Below are 16,550 nucleotides of genomic sequence, written 5' to 3' on the forward strand. Positions count from 1 at the left end.
ACAAGGAATGTAGTTTTTTTGTTTGTTTGTTTTCTTTGAAAAAAGATCTATAGGCTAAAAGTTTAACTTTCAAGTAAAAAAATGAAGTAATTTAAGATTGTTTAATCAATGTTCTTCTTTTTGGTAGAAAGGGAACTTTTAACATGTCTGGTCACCATGATTCAAATCAGGGACATTTTTTTTTGTACTGAAATCACAGTTTTATAAAAGCTAATGAAGTTCTCTCTTTCCTGCTCAATTTGACAATTTACTCTTGCCTCTGCCAAGGCTACATTAAATATCCGGGTAGCCTTGCTGACCAGTAGAATTTGGTGTCCTTCACTTGATGTTTGGGTTGGAACTAATGATAAATTATCCTGGAGCTGGAAAGATTAGCAAGGCCTCCTTTCGGGAAGTTAGGGAAAAAATCAAAGAAAAAAAGATAAGCTTCCAGTTATCAGCATTTTCTTCGAAAATGGTACATTTTTTTCTTTATTTTCCTGTTCTTAAACAGATTTAATGCCATATTTTTTTTGTCTTTTCCAGGTATGGTGAAATGAGGCACTGTACTACTTTATATACTTGCTATTTAGTTGTCAATCATCATCCATGCCAACAAAAATCATCATCGAGCAATGTTTATTAAAATTCACCTTTTCCTACACTATTCAAAGATCTCGATCTGCACTAACGTTATAAGCTGATGTTTGTGAAAGATAATGATTTGTGTTTTTTTTTTTTATCTCTCTCCTAGAATCACTGTTAAACCTGCTCATTGCTGCAAGCTAAGGTCACAGAGCACTCACAGTCTTATTATAACTGACAACTACATCTTGTTTTGAACTCCAATCCAATTTACACAGGTTTTTCCTTTACACATTTTTCTCATATATTAGGTAAATAGAATGCTCACACAGCCTTAAATCAATCAAAGGGCAGATAGATGTTTTGTTGTACAAGCTTCCTCCAAACAGCTTGGCACACGGCTCTGCCTTGGAGGTGAGAACTCTGATTCCCCTTAGGCAGGAACTTGTCAGCATAGTTTTTCGAAGGAGCAGTGATTTTTTTTTAACCTTCCATAGAATCAGTATAATTCGTTTGTTATGTGTGCTAGTAATTAGTATCAGATAACTGCCCCTAGAACTGTCTCTGAAGAATAATTTCTGAGTCCTGCTAAGGAGACTGGATGCTTGTATTTCAAAAAGGTCATGCGGAGCTGCCTGTGCAAATTTACCTCTCACATCAACTAAATGATCACCAGTGCTGCAAGATAGGGATTTATCAGTGGCCTCTGGCTGCAATGACTCATTTTGCTGCTCCCTTGATTTTAGAGTTCTGTACGCATTTCTGTCTCTTCACAATTCATAATCTGCGATGCCTAGCTGCCTCATCCTACCTCCCCATTCCACTTTAGTACCTCGTTGATACCCAGATTTTCTCTCCAATATCTATTCCTAATATATGACTCACCATTTTATCTGTACCCTTGGCTTTCCATTTTCTTTCTCATTTCTTTTTTCTGTCCTGAAGAATCCTTTGAGTAATAAAATAAGAATAATATATATATTTTCCTATTCTATATTTTAGTGGGCAGTGGTCATTGTTATAGATTATGGGTATAAATGATATTTAATAACAATAATTAATATTCCATTCTGATTTAACAACTACTAAACTATGTGTTAAATATAATATAAATAGATTTATAAAAATTCAAATATACACATTTAATTCATTTCTCCATACCATACAAGGTAAGAGATAAAAAAATTGGGCTTCAATAAAAGTAATTATTGCTCAAATTTTTGACTAATCAGCTTTTATGGTATCATAGAGGTGATACCATACCTTTCCCTTAAGTGTTCTCACATCAGTTTATTATTTCTGGAGCATCTAGGAGTGCCTCATTTTAACCAAAACTACCCTCTCAGCTACCAAAAGGCAATTTCCATTTTATTTTCTTATATTTTGTTTTCTTGTTTCCTTTTTTCTATTCACCAGATGTCACCTTTTCAGTTAGACCTTTTCTGACAAAACCTATTTATTTTCTCTACCCAGTTGTCATAGTCCATTCAGGCTAAAATTCAAAATACCCTAGACCGGTAGTTGATAAAAAATTAAATTTCTCACCGTTTGGGAGGCGGGAGGTTTGAGATCAGGGTGCCAGCATGGCAACATGAAGGCCCACAGATTTCTTTCTTTGTTTTCGCCAAGCAGACGAGGCCAGTGCTCTCTGTGGAGCCTTTTTACAAGGGCTCTAATCTCGTTCATGAGGACTCCACTCTCATGACTTAAGCACCTCGCAGAGGTCCCGTCGCCTCATACTACCATCTTTGGGGGTTAGGATTTCAACGTATGAATTTGTGAAGGATGTAAACAATCAGACCATATCACCAGTCATTTTCTAATCCAGGCTCCCAATATTTAATTAATGTTATTTATAGTGATGGCCCTTGCTTGTCATTTGAATAATCATATTACTTATTTTTCTGTCTCCTCCTACTAAAACATAAATTTTATTAGAGGAAGGAATTCATCTTATCACCATGGTCTGTCTGCTCTTACAAGACAAATGGTAGGTGCTCAATAAATACTTGTTAAATGACTTTTATCAATGAATGAATTGCTACAGAGGTAATTAGTACTTACTGTGTGCCATGAAATACTATAGGCATTAAAAATATGGCACCTTGCACATCATAAGCATTGAATAAATATTTGTTAAAAATATTCCCCCAATTACATTAAGAGTTATTTTAACTTTATTAGAAAATGTCGATATAGGATAATTGTTAAACCCAGAGGTTTATTATATTCTTTATTGCTTAATTTGAAAAAAACTGATTAATAACATGAAAAACACTACAATTCCAAAAGATATACTATAAATTGTATTAACGAAATATTTTTAAATTCTTTGTATATTACATTTGGCAAAATCAAAATTTAAGTTGTTTTATTGCTTATATTCTTTCTATTACTCCCCCTATATAAAATTATCATGTTAATATAAAATTAGAGATGAGAAATGATGTTCTTGTATCATGATTTGTTTTTTATATAGTGCTAAGAGTGAGTTCATCTTCTAACTATGTCTAATTTAAAATAAATAATATTTTAAACACTGAGAATATGCTAGAATATGAATTTTATATCTATATAAAGTTAAAAAGAGAATATATGCAATTATCTGGAAATAGGAAGCCAAAATGTCCTTTTTATCAGTTTTCTAAACATTTTAAAAGACAGCATTATGGTGCATTTTATCTTTTTGGGTTCTTACTACAAATAAAATATATGAGAAAATATGTTAACTATGGATGATTGCATTAATCTGATAACTCTTCTCATTAAATTACGTTGACAAACATTGATTTAACTAACACCTTTGAAAGCCTAGTCCTTCGAAAAAGTCTCTAAAGGACACAAAATCATTACAAGATATGCCACTTGGTTAGCGGTTATAATATAGTTGCATAAGTAAAAATTTGGAGTCATGAAATTACTAGAGATGAATTCTAAAATGTATATTTTTAAGTAAGATATATTAGTTATAGCAAGTGCTTTATATTTTTTAAAAAGACACTTTGGGGAAGCTTTATAGTCAGCATTAGGTACTTTTTTTTTTTTTTTTTTTTGTAATATCAGATACACAGAGAACTAAAGAGGACAAACCAAGAAACATGGCTGAGGTAAAATTGATCAGGCCTGACCAAAATAGAAATTCAAGTGAGTGAGTGGGAATTCAGGAAGGGGGGATGCTGTAGGAAAGATCCCAAATTCCAGAATAATTAGTTTTGAATACGTTTATAAGTGAGAAAAGAGATTATATATAATAACCATGTATTGATATGCATTAGAAGGGAGATGTCATCTTTGAAAATGACGACCGATGATTGGCATCTCTGTGATAAATATATAAACACTTTTTATACTTTCCTTTGTTGTTGAGACTGACACAATCCATAAGTCAATAAAGTCAACAACATTAAAATTGTTAAGTGATTTTTTTTTTTTATGTTTTCTGAGACTGGTAAAACAGGATACTGTCTTTTATTCTCATTTTCTCTTATAAAATATACTTTCTCTCCTTGTTGGAACATTTGACAATTCCTGTGCATACAGATAGGTCTTAATCAATATAACATTTAAAAATCAGATTATGAAACCAATTATATTAACATTTTTTATTTAAAAAAAAGAAAAAAACTAACTCTGTGGAACAAACTGAATACCCTAGAATAGAATGGTGGTAGTGAGAATAAAAAGAAGGTAAGACTCTGAGAGAATACTCAAAAGGAGAATCTGTTGTATTTAGTGACTTATTTGCTAAAGAAAGCACCAGTTCAACTCTCTAGAGATCTGAATTCTTGTTGTATTTTATACAAGATTCTCTTCAGTGTGCTATTATATTCTGCTTCCATTGTGGTATTTTTATGCTGATTTATATTTCCTAATATATTATGAACGCTTTGACATCAGAAACATGTTTATTTATCTTTTAATTCTGCCCCATCTACTAAATTTGCTTATATACAGTTAAAGTTAACTAATAATTTTAGTTACTTAATAATGGAGGAGTGACTGCCATTCACTACCACCAGGAGAAAAGACAGAAACTATTAATTAAGAATGCTCTCCACTTGCTGAATTTGGGTCACTAAAATACAAAAGTAGAAATATTCTTTAAACCAATGAAATAAAGATATGCATCAGAGGAAAGGTCAATGGCATAGATGGTTATATGAAAAAATTTAGAAGTTACAGTGTAATATATAATTGTTAATTTGATTTCCCAGGCACAAGATATTAAAGGAGACAATGATAAATTTGAGAATAAAGCCTTAAGTTTAAAGGTTATCTACTACAAAAGGTAAATAAATACAAAGAAACAAAAATAGAAGCAGAGAATTTAAAAAAACATAGAAGAGTACTATTGCTTAAAAATAATCAAAAATTTGAAGTAAAATCATAGTCTAAATAAGGAAATAGGTTAAAGAAAAAAAAGATTTATAAAAGGCATTAAACTTTAAAATGAGTTATTGGCCATACAAAAAAAAAAAAAAGAAAAGAAAGTCTGTTTCACTGAAACAAAAATAATAAACACCAGATGATTAAGGGGATTAAAAAAAACCATGCTGATTTACCACAGACCAAAATCTGCATTAAAATGACAATAATAATATTAAATAATAGCACTAGAAAATAGAGAACAATGCAATCTAAATGCTAGACAACTTAAAAATTTGTGATAAAGTGAAAGAATAAAATAAAAGAGACAAGGATAAAAGAAAAGCAAGAGAGAGGCATAATTCATAATCTTTAGAATGTGAGATGGTGGTGGGGATACAGTAAACGAACCCGGTTACACACCTTGATCGAAGGGGAAATTCTGTCTTTAAAAAAGAGATGTGAATTAGAAAGGCAACATAGAATTCAGGTATGTATTTATCACTGAGCCAAAGAAGAATTGAAATCTGCAAAGCTAGGGTTAGTGTTACAGCACAGCCAGTAGAGTGTATGTTATGTAATGCAAACTCATCTACAAAGAAACTAGCAGCAGCACCAAGCAGAAGATTTTGGGCTATTCTGTGCTTCTTTGTGTATTATCTTTATTCACATATAATTGACTGAAACAGTACATTTAAAGTATAAGGAAACACAGTGTCCTAAAGAAGAAGTGCACTGGACCTTAGAGAGAGAGAGTAATGATTAGAATATCAATAGATAACAATTACAATAAATATATCCTAACTGGAAGGATAAACTTAGAAAAATATTCTGTAATCTATGAACTCCACCTCTATTATTACCCTGAATGTTTTCATACAAGGTCAGAAATAACAGATTTAGTTGTAAATTTACGGGATTCTTTTTAGTTCATATCCCTCCTGAATTCTAAAGAATGACTATTTCAGTTTTTCTTATTTTGAAATTTTGTCTATTAGTTTCTGGAAAAAATCCATTCTTGTGAATTTCAACTTACCACTTTTTTCTTCTTCAATCCATTTTGTGGCAGGTGCTGTTTTCGTCTCACACATATCTTCTCTCTCAATCTCCTTCAGTACATGTTGGCTTTAGTTCCATCCACAAAAACAGAACTTTCTGTGGAAACGAAGTCCACTTTTTCACTTGAATACAGACCAGAGTGGAAAGGAATTAACATCTCTTAGAATGAATCCTTTTCTATAAATTTCCTAGCTATATGGTCTATGAATATCTGTTCCTCACAGTCGAGATGACAAGCATTTTTTATATATGAAGGACACTAAAATGTCCCAGGCTATCAAAATCCAGTTTTCCACTGGAAACCGAATCTGGTAGTATAAGTGGCTACTTACTAGGTAACAAATCCTGCATTATTCTGTTCTGTTTCACTTTCTTCTCCCATATCAGAATTTCCTGAAGTCTTCCAAATATACTACATGAATTTCAATCATTTCCTCAGCATCTATTTCTCAAGAGACCCAAACTAAGATGCAACCTTTCAAGTTATTGCCCAAACTTTTTCCTTCATTCCCTAAGCTCACAAACACAATCATCATCCATGCAATTATGAAGATGGAAACCTAGCAGTCATCTACTATTTCTGTCTGTCTCCCTTTCTCCCATGTGCATCTCATAAATCTATGCCTACACTCTATGACTACTGCCATATCATTAGATCATGTCAAAATCAACTTTGGCTCAGGCACTCAAACAACTTCTGTCCCTTTTTATTGGTTTTGCCCCCTTCATATTTTTCTCCACATGGCCTCAGTTAAACTATAAATTGAATATGTCACCAAAATATCATTGATTTCCCATTGCTCTTAGATAAAGCAAAACTCCTAAAGGTACCTTCCAACAACGTTCACATCCTCGCTCCAATTTACAGCTCCAACCTCTTATCACTCCCACTTATTCTTTGGGTTATGTGTTTTAATGCTACCAAACTAACAGCAGCTAAATAATCATTAGAATGAGAAATTTCAGTCGGTTGAGGAGGGAATAGGAATAGACCAATAGGAATTAAGAGTAATCAGCAAGAACTTTATTGAGAAAAAAAAAATCTTGTATAGCCATGGGGAAGAATGAATGCATATTTGTAAAGGTGGATATGCATATGATGATAAATATTTATAATGTATAATCACCAATTTATTATAAAGATTATCTGAAGAATCACCTTCTACAAATATTGGCTATATGGTGGAAACAGAAAGGTTTGACTTCTTTAAAAATGGAAGCAAGTATAAATGTTTTGCACCTGCATGAGAAGAAAGAGGTGATCCTCACAATACAAACTAAATTTCCTAACAAATGACCATAGAGAGACCTTTATAATACTTTTTAGCAAAGGCAGCAAATGTTCTACTTTTTCTTTTGAATTAAATAGACATTAACTGAGTGTCAATAATTACATCAAATTTGTAAGTTAGAAATAAAAATACACTCTTGCATGGCTTCATAACTCCTGTGAGTGTATAGGAACAAGATGAAATATATAAATCTATAAGAGAGGAATTATGTACATGGAGACAGTATGGACCCATTGCTGCCAACTTGGTCTCTTTCTTCACAGAACGAAATGTCTCTTTGTAGGTACTGTGGATTTTACCTATCAACAGCTCCTATTAACAAAATACCATAAAATAAAAAGACCTATCACTTGTGTAATATGACCTCTGGGGAATAGTAATAATTTTCCAAGAAGATTAAAAAGGACAATGTGGAAATAATTGTGGATAGAAAAAATGCAGAGGGGAAAATGCTATGTCACGACTAACAGTTACCCTGACCCACCTCCCAATTAGTGTTAATATTATCACTTTTCAGTTATTTTATTCACTTAGTAATGTCAGTCATAGACTATGCAATAAAGATACATAAATGAAGAAAATTATTTAGAGTCAAGTAAACAGAAGCTATGTAAGCAAATGATTATATAAAACACTATGAAAACTGTTATTGTCTAACTTTATATGGGAGATGAAGTAAGAATCTGTGGTAAGATTGTGTACAAAAATGCCAGGCTGGTTAGTGAAATCATCAATTTTAGAAACACAAATTCATTGAGTGTTGTTGAAATAGACATAAGAAAAAACCTCTTAAGTCAGTTCCTTGGTGTTATAGGAATAAAACAATGGATTGAGTGCTTTTTTTTTTTTTATCGGTTTAAGCATCATATGTATTTACTCTAATGACAGAAAAGTATATTTTAAACCAGCAATTATAGTATGGATTAAACTGTTTTAAATTATAAATTAATATATGAAACAAATAAAGTGAAAATGTAAACATTTATATTAAACTTAATCAAAGGAACATCATAGTATGATGTTGAGGGCAGAAATGTGATTCTAACATTTACACCAAAAGGACTCACTACTATTTTTAAATTGACTAAGTCTTGAATGAAAGTTTTGTTTTCAATCCCACACTGGGCCATTTATTCTGCTTATATATTTGTATTCTTTCATGTCTTACCTTTTGCTCATTAGTTCTCCATTCTATAAAATTTCTTGTTTTTATCTTAACCTAATTGATCTAAATCTCACTAACAATAGTAAATTCTTATTCAAAGATCTTGGGGGGAAAAAATCATGTGAGAAAAAAATATAAAAGTAACAGCAATACTTGGTTTCTCATACAACTTTATTATCGAACACGAAAATAAATATTCTATTAACAAATAAACCATGAAGTAAAATATATAATGCAATTTATTCCACAAAAATGCATAACAACATTACTAAATTATATATATAAATCCTGCTGTGCGGAGAGCATGGCAAAATAATAAGCCATTGAAAAATAAACTACAATTGTTAGTATTACAGATTTATCAATAAGAAGTTTGATTTATTACCTTTGTAACTGTATCTAGAAATAAACAAAAAGTAAAATAGTGAAAACTGTTGGAAGCATGGATAGTAAATGGTAAATTGTTATGACTATTTCTTCTGCTAAGCTTTCTTTTTTTATTCTTTAAGATTTTAAAATGTCAAGATCTAGACATGGAGAGTACATACTGTTTTCCCTTACCCAACACACTACCCTGCTTTTTTTAATGGTCTGGATGAGAAGACTAACATTTTGTAACTCACACACCTTCAGTGATGGTCCCTAAAGACAATCAAAGGTAGAAGCGAAGAAATGTTACACTTGACTCTGGCCAGAACTCGAGTAAAAAGCTATGTCTGATCAATATGGACCCTATTAATTCTGATCCTTGCCTGATGATTGTTGCTTCTGCTCCCTCCCCAGAGTTAAATTACTTTGTAACAGCACAGAAACTACTCAGAAGGGTTAGTAAAGAAGCACACAAAATGTTTTCTTCCTAACAGTCCAGTTATCACTGAGTTGCACACAGTGAAGAGATGAGAATATGGTTTTATAGTGTATATTTCATGCCTTTCATGCCATAGGCACCCCCTAAAGTGCTCTGTAATGGAGGTTAATGTCAGTCTGGGTGATTCTGAAGCTGTTAGGTGAGTGCTCTAAGAGAGTTTGCCTTGGGATATTAGAGGCCATTTTGTTGATAGGTAGGATGCTGGCGAGGATCCTAAGGGCATTCTTTACACTTTTCTGGAAAGATGTTTTTTGTTTTATTTTGTTTTTTGTTTTTTTGTTTGTTCGTTTTTGTTTTTCATTTCAGCTGGCAAAATCAAAAGCTCAGTCACACACTCAGTTTTTTTTTTGAAAGACTAAAAAGTATTATTAAATGCCTACAACAGGTTAGTTAGATACAGGACCTACAAATATGAGTGAAAAATGGTTACTGGACTTGGGGCGCTCATCATATTCATAAGCGAATAGTTATAATTAGCTGGAGATTATCATAACCCAACAGGGGAATAAAGGTACAGGACAGTATTGGTGGTGTACAAAGCGGCAGAGGAGAAGCAAAACATGCTTTTTTTAAATCTTTTTTTCTTTTTTTTTTTTTTGAATTTGAGTTTGAAGTCGGTGTTTATCAGATTCGTTTATTAGATTTACCAGAATTAAAGATATAAATTTTTTTTAAAAAAGACAAAGGACTTGAAATACCAAAGGTACAGCTTTTGTGGCACGTCTGAGAAAACTATCATTAATTCAGCTTGGCTATATATTAGGATGCGAAAATACAGAGAAGAAAACTGAAGATAATTTAGATTATGTTATGGAGAGAGTGCTTCGAATTTATTCAAAAAAAGAATTAAGAAAAATGGAAAGATTTGAAGCAGAAAAGTGACAATCAAGTTCTGTGTTTTTGAGTAAAAATTCTAGTGGCAGTATGGTAATTGGATGAAGAGAACAAAATCGGAGAGAGATTAAGAGAGTTATGCTGAGATTATTAGTGAGAAATAAAAAGCATTTGTTAAAGAGGTTGAAAGGAGCTGAAAGAAGAGAGAACATCTATGCAAAAGATATTTTAGACAGAAAATATGTTTCTGGGTAACATAATTTTAGAACTGATGTATTTGGAAATTTTTTGTCCCTTAAGCCAGTTTTTTTAAACCAGTAGCTTAACAAATAATGCTCTTAAGATAGGACAGGCAAAACTAGAAATGGATTTGGGGGAAAAACTTGAGTATGTTTAACCATTTTTAAGTGGTGATTACCTGTATCCTTATAGCAATTTATTCTGTTTTATTTGCATCCTGCCACATATTGGTGATAGAATAATGATCATTACAGAGATTAAGTTTTAGGTGTTGTAAATATAAATAATATTGAAGGGTACAAGTTAAGCGGAAACAGCCTTCCAACAGGAAAACAAGAAAATAAAATGACCAAAAACAGAAGTATGGGGAACCTGAAATTTTAGGATTGAGCAGAAGAAAATAGGTTTATATGTATATGAAGTGTCTTAGTTAGTGATATGAGAAGGAAGAGAACCAGGCGGCCACGTTCCAGATACCGACAAGAGAAGCAGTTCTTGTAGAAACGTAATCTGCACCTTTTTTCTCTATGCCGTTGGTCCAACGTGAGAGTCAGTCTAACCTGCTACGCTTATTCTAGTTATGTCTCTTTCAGATTTTCTACATCATATATGTATATATTTTGGGAAAATGTGTATCACACTTTACTTACGCAACACACATTCTTAAAATCTTTTCAGGTTTGCAAATTGTGCTCTACACATGACCTTCAACTTTTAAAAGTCCATGTATAAGAGGCTTTGAAAAATTGGCAAGGGATTTCATTTATTTCTTATCGGTGACCTGGGGGTAGCAGAAAAGAACAAGTTGCTCTGCGTGGCCCACGCTCGGGCTGGGCGCTGGTTTTCACTACCACCTGCTGGGTCTGTATGTGTGCCAGTCACTCACTCTTTAAGTGGGAGCAGACTAGCAAGCCCCGTGTGCTGCTACCAACTCCTCAGTTTCACACAGAACGTGTCATAGAAAGTATCTTCATAGAATAATGTAAAATTAAACTAATTCAGACCCATTTTTTTCACAAGATTGACTTATCTCAAGATAACCATTTTGTAAGTGGAAAACCATAAAAACAGCATTTCAGAATAGGCCAAAAAAAAAAAAAGCAATGATGTTTTTATATCCAGAATACATTCTTTCCAGAGAGAATATAGACATTATTTCTTCATTCAAGTTTATTAACTTGTAATTTATTTTCTTGAGACATATATTGCATTAATTTGAACAGATGGATTAACGTTTTAGATCAAGCATTTAGCCACGAGCTATTTTATATTTAGGTTCTTTTTAGAGTTATTCGCCGTATCTCACCGTCAATCCATATACAGAATTGCCCATTCAAATCAACGATGCGTTCTGAATAAAAATATATGGCGAGAAGCAGAAATTACTATGATAAGGCCTCCCATTTTGTTTAACTTACATACTCGAGAGGACCATCTATCTTTTTTGTGACACTAAACAGAAGCAGATAGCTGGTTGACAAAAGAAGCATTAACGCCTCTATCCAGTACATCTTTAGCCAATTTCGCTGCCTTTTTCAAATGGAGACCGACAGTACAATGTGCATTAGTGACTATTTTTCTCACTGTTCTTTATTCTTTGAATTGATTTTAAGGAGATTCAGAGTTGAGAGAAGATTGAAAAAAAGCTTGTCTAACTTAACATGCCTAAAAATATTAGAGAATTTCAAGTAAGTACACAAAACAAAATAACAAACAAAAAGAAGTTATAAATGATCAGTCAATAACGTAGGGGGACATTTAATGAGCCTAATTCTTAATTTTATCAGATCCTGATAAATCGTAGTAAAACTTTCGAGAGTTAAAGAGAGAAGGTAATAATCGATCTCCTCCATAATTGCAAGAGTGGAGCAATGTATTCTTTTTTTTAACTGTCTCTTCTTTTGCCCCAGTCTGTTTTCCTTTAATAATATTCAAACTTTTTTTTATCTAAATCTATCTGACATTAAAAGGATATAGTTGTCCAAAAAAAAAAATTCATACAATCAAATAAAGATTATCATGGTTCTAAAATATATATAAAGCATACATAATGCTAAGCACTGGAGATGGGGCACTCAGTAAAATTCATAATATATATCTTTTCATGGCATTCATGACAGATCTTCATAGCCTTTAATTCTTTTAAGAAAATTCTCACATGTGGTTTATGTATATAGAATACTAAATGGTACATTGCACAACATATTAAACATTTATATTATAATCCAAACGTAATCTCTTATTGCCAAGGGGGAATATTAATGCACCTCCCCCCAAAGACAAATCTATTTGTGAATTAATATGGTCAAATAAGCATATTTAAATAATACAATTTAGATTACAAAAAAAGCAAACTACATATATCTCAGACAACCTTTCATAAACACTATTTCTATTAATCAAAAATTTTTATAAAGTAGTTTTTTGACTCTTTGAAATTATGTTTTCAATGAGGTTCTGAGTGGTAATTTATATTGTTTGAATATAGACCTATATTCTTAAGACAAAGGGTGCTCAGATGGTAAAAAGCATTCCCAATGAAAAGTGGAAAGTCTGACTTGGATCCTAAACATCTTAAAAGACTCAAAGGAAGTTCCTATGAACAAGCAACCCCCAAATTGTCTTTAAGAAACAATTTAAGATCTGTAACACATGAGTACATTGACTAGGGTGTCATTAAAATGCTACATCAGATATCAAAATGACTTGGGCCCCATTAATTTTCTAAGTGATTGTCAACAAGAGTCATATAGAAACATTATAATGCTCCCACTGAGCCCCTGATTATGAACAAAATAGTTTCTTCCTCAAGCCAATGAGTTGAACTAATGACAAACATTCTCGCAGATGGCTACATCGATTTTTCGTGTAGTTACTTGAACAAAAAAAAATGCAACTTTGAAACTGCCAAATGTAATTTGACTAGTTTTGTAATTAGTCTTTCTGACAATAGCTTGTTTCTAGTATTAAATGTCAACCGAGGTCGGTAAGGTTTTTTTAATTCAAAAATAATCTTCACAGTATGACTTTAGGAACATTCTGAAATGTCCAACATACAACATAAAAAAAGTTTATGCGTATTAATATATAAATATGATAGAATATATGCTTAGTAAAATAATGTGATTGAATTACTTTGCTCATAAAATTTTTTTTTATATATTATCAATTGAAAATGTATCCTATGTTAAACTGTAAAGTCATGTTGGAAAAACAAAACGCTATGTCACTGTGGGCACATATTAACTCTATTTCCTCTGGATGTTAAAAGAAACATTTCTTATATATCCATATTCTTAATTTTTTACAATAATATCAAGTACTTTAATAATAATAAAATAAATAATTAGAGTTGCTGTCTAAACTATTCCTCTTATTTTGTGATGTCTCAAACACTTATTATCTATTGAATTTTCTACATAATAAAAGAAAAAAGTTAAAAAAAAACAAAACGTAAAAGCAAATTAAATGAAATTTTGTTGTTAGAGATGTTAGGTTGAACAAATGTATCTATCTCTCCTCCTTACTAATACTACCATAAAGTTATAGTAAATATATTTTTTAAAGTATAATAGCATTAGGAGGTTGAGAATGGAAGGGAAACAATAACAGCAAAGGAATCTAAACCAGTGTAACTGATTTAGAAAACCCAGGGATATTTAATACTTTGCCTGCTATAAAAAAAGACATGAAACAACATAACCTGTATCACAGAATGCCACACTGTAATCATAAAAAAAAAAAATTATTAATAGCCAATACCAGTTCCTGTGCAAAGAGAAGTATGGAACTAGGTTAGGAAAATTGAATTAAAGACTTTTTAAGAAATCTGAATTATTTCTCTACATAGCAGGTCGACCAACCTCTCTTCTCCCAGGTAAAAGGCATTTAGAGTCTAGTGAAGGTAAGAAAAACAAATGCAAGGCGGATAAGTGAAAACAGCGGGCACTGGGGAAAAGAGAGTACGAGGTAAAGTCATAGGTTAAGACAAAGCTCTGATACTAGATGATGTGGCCAAAGCATTCTTTCCCACTCATGTCTAGAGCCCTGGCATCTGGCCTCATACCTTGCAGTTAGGAGTCTGGAAGACGTTCCCTTGGTTTATCAGAAAAGATAAACCCTGTAACTCTAGAGGTTTCCTAACAAAAGAAGCTGACCACGTTGCCATAAAAATCGGGCCACAATTGATGTCTGCACACCTACACGGAATTTACAATCAGCTTCCTACTGACCACTCTTAAATCCAAACAGACTGCAAAGGATTGCCAGACATACAGTAATCCCCCCTTATCCATGGTTTCAGTTACCCAGGTCAAGTACAGTCAGAAAATATTACATAAAACATTCTTGAAACAAACAATAAGTTTAAAATTGTGAGCTGTTCTGAGAAGCATGATGAAATTTCAAGCCATTCCTCTCTGAACTGCCTGGGACATAAACCGTCCCTTTGTTCAAGCATCTCCATGCTGAACGTGCTACCCTCCTATTAGTCACTCAGCTTTCTCAGTTATCAGATCGACTGTCACAGCATCGCAGTGCTTGTGTTCAGGTAACCCTTATTTTACCTGATAATGTTCCCAAAGCCCAGGAGTAGTGATGCTGACAATCCAAATATACCAGAGAGAAATCATAAAGGGCTTCTGTTAAGTATAAAGGTATCTACAGCACAATTGGATATTCATAGAGACTGCATTCACATAACTTTATTACAGTATATTGTTCTAATTTATTAGAACTTGTTGTCAATCTCTTACAGTGCCTAATTTATAAATTAAACTTTATTATTGGTAGGTATATATAGGAAAAAAAACATAGTATATATACGGTTAGTGCTATCCATGATTTCAGGTGTCCAGTGACTGGGATGGGCTATGATATACGAAGAACATCTGAAATGAAATAGAACAAAACAATCGTCTAGGAAAAAAAAAAAAAAAACATTTTAGAGGAAACCGATATGATGCATTGAAGAAAAACTTTAATATATATATATTTGTCTTAATTCATTTCAACTGCCAAAACAAAATATCACAGATTTGGTAGTTCATAAATTTTCAATTCCCACAGTTCTAGAGAAAGGGAAGTCCAAGATCATGGTACTAACAGATTAGTGTCTGACGAGAGCCCATGTCCTCAGAAATAGCTGTCATTCTGCTGTAACCGCACTTAGTGGAGGAGAGGGGACAAGTTCCCTAGAGTCTCTTTTTCCAAGGTTACTAATCCCATTCATGAGGGCTGTATCTTCATGATCTAACCGCTTCCCAAAAGCTTCACTTCTCATGCTGTCACACTGGGCATTGGGTTTCAACATATGAGTTGGGGGCGAGGGCAAAAACATTCATTCTATAGCAATATTACTATTCACCTACAAGAGAGGAGAAGCTATTGCATCAATAATAATAGGATGCTATAAAAATGGAACTAGGTGATAAAAAAAAAAACTCTAAAAATAGAAACGAAAATGGAAATTGAGAAGCTGATGGAAGTGAAGAAAAAGAATGTTAGGAAATATCTTGGAAAACAGAAAAACAGAGACATATGAACGAATAACAAATAATAAGAATAAAAAGTTAGTTTTAGGACAAATCCAGAGGGATAATACCGAAATTATATAAGTATTAGAATCTGAGGAAGAAAGAAGAAGGAAAATGGAAGAAATGAAATTATGGGATAGAAAATTTAGGGCTGAATTAATGTTAAGTACACAGAAAACTAAGAAAGCAAACAGACTATCATCTACAGAGAAAACAAGACTTGCCATAAATTCTAAATTTTAGTTGAATCAAAATGAATAAATAACTATATTTTAATTGATAAGAAAAAATGAGAAATGTGTGCCAGTGGTAGAACTATTTAGTTGAGAGAAGTAAAAAAAAAAAAAAAAAAAATGTATATTTTCTTGAAATAAGAGTTCAGAGATTATGTCTAAAATTGAAAAAAAAATTTTATTAAAATAATTCTAAGCATATTATTTTGCAGTGTGATTGGATGTCCCAAAATAAGTAGCTAAAAGAGTTAAAAGTCACTCTTCTCTAGACAAGAACAAATTGTATATATTTATATATTAATAAATTGTATATATATATATAATTGTATATATAATAAATTATATATATAGTATATATATTGTATATATACACAAAAAATTGTATATATGTATTAT

This window comes from Rousettus aegyptiacus, unplaced genomic scaffold (genome assembly GCF_014176215.1).
Source record: "Rousettus aegyptiacus isolate mRouAeg1 unplaced genomic scaffold, mRouAeg1.p scaffold_m13_p_11, whole genome shotgun sequence".
Lineage (NCBI taxonomy): Eukaryota > Metazoa > Chordata > Mammalia > Chiroptera > Pteropodidae > Rousettus > Rousettus aegyptiacus.